Source organism: Lygodium microphyllum, chromosome 19 (assembly GCF_053477565.2).
Source record: "Lygodium microphyllum isolate KBCC chromosome 19, Lygodium_microphyllum_v1.1.10, whole genome shotgun sequence".
NCBI lineage: Eukaryota > Viridiplantae > Streptophyta > Polypodiopsida > Schizaeales > Lygodiaceae > Lygodium > Lygodium microphyllum.
The window spans coordinates 84,502,423-84,510,054 of NC_141153.1; the positions used below are offsets into that span (position 1 = coordinate 84,502,423).

The 7,632-nt window shown below is 39.6% G+C and overlaps 1 protein-coding gene across 5 annotated transcripts in view; it reads right to left on the minus strand.

Moving 5' to 3' along the window:
- Nucleotides 1-7,344, minus strand: part of LOC148020108 (glyoxylase I 4-like) — a 53,237-nt gene extending 45,893 nt beyond the window's left edge. For 2 of the 5 annotated variants that reach the window (XM_087700904.1, XM_087700905.1), the window contains exon 1: nt 7,144-7,331. The gene's annotated coding sequence lies outside the window, so the exon portion shown is untranslated. Of the gene's footprint in view, nt 1-6,860; nt 7,005-7,143 lie in introns of those variants that run through there. The other 3 variants (XM_087700908.1, XM_087700907.1, XM_087700909.1) reach the window with 3 other exon arrangements.
- Nucleotides 7,345-7,632: the final 288 nt, after the last annotated feature.

The following is a 7,632-nucleotide window of genomic DNA, read 5'->3' on the forward strand; positions in this document are numbered from 1 at the left end:
ACCATGGGGGTAAAAGACAGTAGGGTGAAGGTTCAGGGAGAGGAGTAGGCGGAAGAGAAGGGGTTCGAAAAAATTAAAGACGTAGAAGAATACTCCCAAAAAGAATTAGAAAATATAAAAAAATACTAATAGAGATGAAGCCTGTCAGTTTATTCCTGCATTATGAGAAGATAAAACTCTAATAGACAAAAACGTGTATAAAATAGCACTTTCTCTATGCTGCTCAGATTGCCAATCTGATGCTTCCATTGGCTCTGAAATGGGGGTAAAATTGTTGAGATATCGAGCTCCACTCGTGATATGCCAGGGTGACCGTTGTGCATTTATGTCACCGACTTGTCAGTTGCAGATAACCTCTATATGGGTTAACTACAAATGTCCTACAGCCATCTTCGTCAAGCTCCTCATTCTTTTCATTGACTTCACATCCCTTGATAGGTACATCATCAAGAAATGGAAGAGTAAGTTGTGGAATAAAGTCCCTTAAGACTTTGTGCATAGCATTCATCAATGGGCTACAAAGTTTGTTGCACCTTGTGGTAGAGTGCACATGCGGACCAATCCAAGAGGTGTCTTCAATGTGGTAATGTCTCGACTTTAATGAAAGCTAAAATTGGTCATATCTTGAATATAGGTCACCCATGTAATAAATTGCTCTACCTGCAAAAGCTTCAGCAAACTCGTCAACAATTGGACCTGAACCAACATTTCGGATTGTGACACGATTAACAGGCTGTAGATCTTAAATGAATCACAAGGATCAATTTTTCTTGGGCACGGTAAACCATCGATTTAAGTAAGGTGCTGAAGAATGTTCTAAAATCTTCATTCTGATATTTTCATTAAGAAGTTCCAGTAATTTGAGCAATGCGCCTTTGGAACAGGAATAGGCTTGAGATTCCAAGACACATGTGGGACCATAAAAATGACCATAGGAGCCACAATATTTGGATCCACGCAGCCTATTTCACTTGGCTGAAATGCAAAAGCTTTTCCATGTTTCATTACCATTTGCATAAAAGAGTGTTTTTCAACTGGTGAAAGGAAAGAATTTTCACCTATTTTGAGCTCTTTTATACTTTCAGATGTGAACTTGTGACCAATGTTGGAAGGATTACGAAGACTTGGCTGATTTGCTGCCCTATCAATCAGCCCTTCACTTTCAGGAGACAGTGGGACTGCCACAGGCTTGACTTTCTTATCCACCGTCTTGTATTTTGTCTCCACTTGCGCTTCAGCCTTGTTGAGTAAACCAATGTCTTTCTGCTCAACAAATTCTTGAATTGTTTGATGAAAATCCAATGTACATACTTCTATGGACTGATTTTCAGCCTGATTTTTTATATGAGCAGCTGCATATATTTCAGCCAATGTGTCAGTAGTAATTTGTCCAAAAAAAATGCTCGAAATATCTTCATTTTCGGCCATCATGTCATAAGTTTTCAGCTCCCTTTTTACATGACATAAATATTTTCTTTCAGCTTTAGTCATGGCTGGAATAGACATATAACAGTCTATACTATTGGCTGTGCATACATACAGATTTGCTAGAGACAAAGTTTCTGTAGCATAAGGAGGTTCAATCTTTTTACATGACGCACTGTCATAGCCTCCTTTTATAGCAGTGCAGCCCGAAAACCCTTGAATTCTCGAGCATTAGGAAGCACAGGCTAATCACGCAGTTGATCTCTATTTCAATGATAATTAACACATACAGTAAGAAATTGGACACCTCGTTCATTATCCTTGCTTTGGATTCGAGCATAGGAAGAACCATCATCAAGAGCTTTTGTTTCCAAGCGAGGTTCAGAAATGTAAGGTTGCCCAAGAATGATAGGGTAACTACAAGAGTCTTGAACAAAAAAGTGAAATTTGTCTTTTGTCTCCAATAGTTACCTACACATTAGGACATGCAACATATAACTCTCCAGAAGAGTTGTTTGCAGCTCTCATTCGCCAACCTGAATCAACATCTATGGACCATCCGCCACTCTCATAGAGACTCCTTACCATGACGTTTATCTCTGAGCCATGGTCTAAGAGTGTAATACATGGTGTTTTTTTTTCTCCAATTTTGACAACTGTCTCCGTTGTTGCTCTTGCCCAATGCGTACAGAAGTAGTAACTACTTGGAATGAACTGAGCCTCTTCCTCCTCATGCATGTGCTGTAGACGCCCTTCTTTTTGAGAGGTGGACTGCTCAATTGGTTTGGACCAGCAGACTATTACATTTTCAGCTTTCACTTTTTTAATTTTTGCATTCATGCTTTCTTTATCTTTAGCTTCAATTGCTGCAATTAATTCTTTAACTACTTCAAGATGAATTCCTTGTGAAATCAACTTCTCTTCATCCCTGCACAAAAACTTGAAGACCTTGCAAAAAAGCATACACTGTTTCTTCAACTTCATCACCAACATATTGTCTTTTCCTTTTGATTACATTAATAATTACATCATGGAATTCATGTTTGGCAATTCCAAGAATTTCGCCTAAGGTGAATTCAATTTTGCTTCCCAGAATTCATTCTTCCAGGACTCGTTTGAGATCGGTTGCAGATTCTATGTCAGACTACAATTTGTAGCTTGGTTGCTTGCATTTCTTCTTTCCTTCAGTCTTCTTTGTTTGTAGCACATCTTCCATCTCTTGATCTAGGGTTATATTTTCAACAAGCTTTGGTTGTTCAGGCGTTCTTCTAGTTACCTGTTTCGGAGGGCCAGAAGAGGAAGACCCTAGTTCATCTTCTCTTCTTCTCTTTTCTTCAATCAAGACTACTTTATGATTGACGTCAGCCAAATGTGCAAAGGCAAAAAAAGAATCTACCGGTTCTTTTCAACCAGTTATTCCTCGAATGCACTGACTGGCATTAGCCAAATCTTCTTTGGCTACTTTACCACGTTCCATTTGATCTAGTGCTTGCATCCATACTTTAGATTGCACATTAGCTTTACATGCTTTCAAATTTGATTTAGTTGGTTCAATTTGCAGCCCATAGGTAATTGCATCAATTGTTGCATAAGCATTCTTTACTGCTAAATCTTCTAATCTTTTCTTCATTTCACCATTGCCAAAATTTGGCTCCAGTGAAAGACCAGTTTCAGTTGCTTGAATTTTTCCGTCTTTCCAAAAAACGAGCTTCTGTGCTTCAGTCTCACAGAAGGAAAAATACTCCCTCTTGTCATGTTGTTGGCTGTCACACCAAATACAGCGCCTCTTATAGCCTTCTCTCATGGATCTTTGAGTTTATGATCGTCCTCGTTCTTCAACTTCAACATCCAGCTTCTCCACCTTGGAACTAATTTCTGTAAGATTCAGATGAAGGTCACGCATGCTTTTAATGAGTTCATCCATAATATCATTTTTAGAAGGAACAGAAGAAGAAAGAGTTGGTTGATTAGTCAAAGGAATAGGAGATTTTGAAGGTGAAACAAGCTCCATCAATGGAGTTGTTGAAGTTAAAGTAGAGCCCAATCTTAGTCACATCTGCTCTCTTCAAGCAATCATGTTAACTGCATCAGTAACATCTGTCCATACAGTCTTGACTCCTGATTCGGAAGTAGCATCTTCTAGGTGATCAGTAAGCTTCTCTTGCAGAATGGGATCTGCAGCCTTAAGGAATAATTCAATCTTCTAACCTTCCATACTTTGTTGGTCTTCAGCATCAAGTTGTCCAACTTTACTTTCAAACTCATGGTATAAAGCTGTTACAGCTAAACCTTTGCTCAATGATCAGGTCCATGCCTTTGATTGGCTTTTCGACTCTATGGCATCTTGTCATGTTACCCCTCATAGAGCACGGTTCTCTTCTTATAGGGAGGTTGATGGATGTATTGATCTGGACCTTGAGCACACTTATGCTATTGTTGGTATAGGGAACATACACCTAGCTTTGCCTAATGGGACTTCTCTTATGCTCAGGGATGTTCTACATGTTCCCATGCTCAGTAAGAGCTTGATTTCTGTCAGTCAGTTGCATGATGCAAGTTACTCTGTTTCTCTTCAGAATTTCTCACATGCCTAGTTCTTCAATGGACCAACTTTGCTCCAATTGCTATGTTCTCAATTGCTCTCGCCAACCTTGATTGATGAGCTTTGAATTTGTCTCAATTGCACACTCAAACCACTGTGTTTTCAAGCTTCTAGAGCTGCAATCACTCCAATATCCACCAACGTGACATTGAGAAATGTATCCATTGTCTCTCACTACTAATACATTGCAATCAATGAGGAATTCGCACAAATCTCAGTCCTAGACCAATCCAATGAGGATCCAATTAATCAAATGAGGCCTCAGCCCTAATCGTCCAACAAACTTATAGCTTTGCCCTAACAATGCACCTTCAATTCATTGTCAATTTGAAGTAATTCAAACCTATAAACCTATTATCCATAAATCCTAATTTCTAACCTGCATTTGTCCATAGACTGGATACTGCATTTAATGCTTTCAATGGCTGGAAATCAGATATGCATGTTTGTGAACATTTATCATGATGTCTGCCCTAAATCTTCAATGATTTGGCAATCCAAAACAAAGGGAAATTTGAGGATTTTGGTTGGAATTCTAGCAAGCAATTCCACATCTACAATGACTAATTTCTAAAAATTCTAATATACTATAAAACAGAGTTCGTATAGTCCAAGAGAGAGAAAAAAGAAGACAAAGATTGATTCCATGTTGTCCATCACCTTGCAATGGCTGTGAAATACTTTCCTCTTGCTATGCCATAAAAATCAACAAGAATGTATCTCCTCAAAACAATCAGAATGAGAAAGAGAGCCCTAAATGGAAGATACCCTTGCATGCAGCCCAGAACTGACCCAAACCTAACACTTTGTAAATTTCCAATTTCACTAGAACCTCCACATACAAATTCAAACTGAATAGCATTTTGGCCCTCCCAATCCATAAGCAAAACCCTAATTTGAGAGGATCTGCCTACATCTATAAATAGGAGGCTGCCCACCATTCAGCCTATCTGCAAGTTTCGACCATCAACCCTCTTCCACTAATGTCTGCCATCCAACGACTATTGCTACGTGGTCTACAAAGCCTCCCACTATTGTCGGTGATTAGTTGTCATCATCTTTAGGTGGTCACATTGCTGCGTTTACCAGTTCCAGCCCCAAAGACTCCTGCGTTCTGGTTTCCAGCCGGCTGCCCTCCATTTCCAGCATCAGCCTGATTTGCATTTGCATCTAAAATAAGTCATTTTTGTGTCTTCAAAACTTTTCGTCATCAACCTCTACTCCAACTAGTGGTTACTGCACCCAGGATCGGACTCTAGTGGACATCACACATCGAAACCTCCCCTAGCCCACTCCCACAAGGGCCATCGGTTGTTGGATAGCTCTATCCTGGGCATCTTGTACACACTTTCCATCATTTACAGAATTCATTCATTCACTTCAGAGTTATCTTTCTTCTCCATTTGTGTTTGTGTTTGCATTTAGTGTTTTTGCATTTTGTATTTTGTGTTTTGCATTTATTGCATTATTATCTAAATTATTGTGTTTCAGCCGTTTCCATACATTCTGTGTTTTCTCTAGGCAAACCCTAGCATATCTTCACAGATGGCAAGATAGGTTTGCCACTTTCACCTTTGTCACCCCCTTTGGGATTAGTCACAGCTGAGTTCTAGAGAATGAAGAGCAAAGAAGTGTACTTCACCTATGGAGAATGGGAGAACAGCATTGTGGATGGCTGCTACAGCATTGTGATCGACTAGAACAGCTTCAAGTTCAATAGCAAAGGCTCTCATGCTAGCAAGGCAACACTCTGACTTAGTAAACAACATCATGTTGCTATTTCTGAAAAGCATTTGGCTGCGTGTTACCTCCTCTAGCTCAGATTTTCTGATTGGATCAGTTTTATGCTGATCTTTCTTCCTCCTCAATTTTATCTTCTTCTTGAAGAATTTTGGATGTTTTCTCATGTGACAAGTCCGTGTTTGTGAGAGGAACTATTGAATAGAGTCAAAATGACAAAACTGGACTATTTTTTGGGAGCTTAACGTCTGAATTCAGGGTCAAATTATTGACTGGTCTCCTACTCTAGTCTTAGGGTTTACATGGAGATTTGTTGGATGTGCCATCTGTAATCTTGTTTATTTGGATCTATTTGACCTATCCATACTCCTTATTGTTTGGCATGGCTCTTTGTATTTATTTTTCTTGGTTGATGAGTATTCTCGCAAGACTTGTCTCCCACTTGGCCCCATCATACTTTGGTATTGATGGATAGACCCGCTCATCAACTGACTTTTGGCATGAGGTGGATCTTCACAATGAAGTTTCACTCAAAAGTACATTGGACACGTACAATACCAAAGGCTATCTGGAGCAAGAAGACAGCAATTACATGCAAACATGTGATCCTATAGTCTGCAAACTATCATTAAATGGGCTCTTGCATCCCATCGTCAATGGACATCACAAGTGCCTTCCTAAATGGGGAGCTTCGTGGGCTCTCTATTGCTTGAAGCAAGCCCCTTTAGCATAGTACTGGAGGATTGACTCAATTTTTCTTTTACAAAGGATTCACTCATAGTTACTCCAACTAGTTTCATCGTTGCATCATTATTCTTTAAGTGAACAATCATATCATTACCAGTTGAGATGTGGCCAAGGTGGCTAATGACATCAATCAGCTAATCACCTTCGAGATGACTGAATCAGGTAGCTTCACTATTTCCTCCGGCGAGGAGATCTCTTAGGATGAACATGGTAACATTCTTTCGCAATGGAAGCACTTTCCTGAAATTATCTCTACTTATGGCATGACGTGTGTGCTATCCCTACTCCCATAGATCCAAACAACAAGCTTGCACCTTGACAATAATTTGGAGCGAATTGATCGTACCTGATCCCGTACTCAGTTGGGTCCCTTACCAACGTTGGGTCATCTGGCCCAGCCAATCTGTTTCCCCATTGCTACTGTTCCAAATGTCCTTTGTAAGACTAAATGATCTATGATAATGTTATACTTTAGATCTTATCCTCTTTCAGTAAACGTTCTCGGAGATGTTTCCATGTAACAGAACATATATCTAGCTGAATCCATTTGGAATTATGGATTTGAAATTATACATAATTTAACAAACTGTGGAATGAGGCGAGCCAAGGAAAGCCGAGTTTCATGGAACCTGCACAGCTTGCTGCTTTCTCTCAGTAGCTATTATATGCATGGAATGAAGAGGGAATTTGAGCCAGACCGAATACTTCTGCTGTAACCCTTTCTTAGCAGCCAGTCCCTTGTGTCTCTGATCGAGGAGCTTACAGCCTAGTGACTGACTCCTGTTGCCCCTGAGCTGATGATCTCATCGTAGCCTTCAAAGCCTGCTCGTACAATCACATATTTCACATATTGTATTTAATAAATAAAAGATATCACGTAATCGTCATTAATAAATAAACGATTGTAAAATAATTATTTACTTAGTCGCTAATAGCCGCACGATAACCGCGGTCTAATGGGCTTCATAGACATTCTTAAGCTCACGAGGCTCATATTTTTGTGAGCAAAGAGAAATAGTTATGCGATTGCTCCCTTTTACTCAAAAAACTAGTGAGACACATGCAATTAGGTTTACTCAATGGGATCTTATTTGTTCATTGCCCATGTGCTTGTTCTT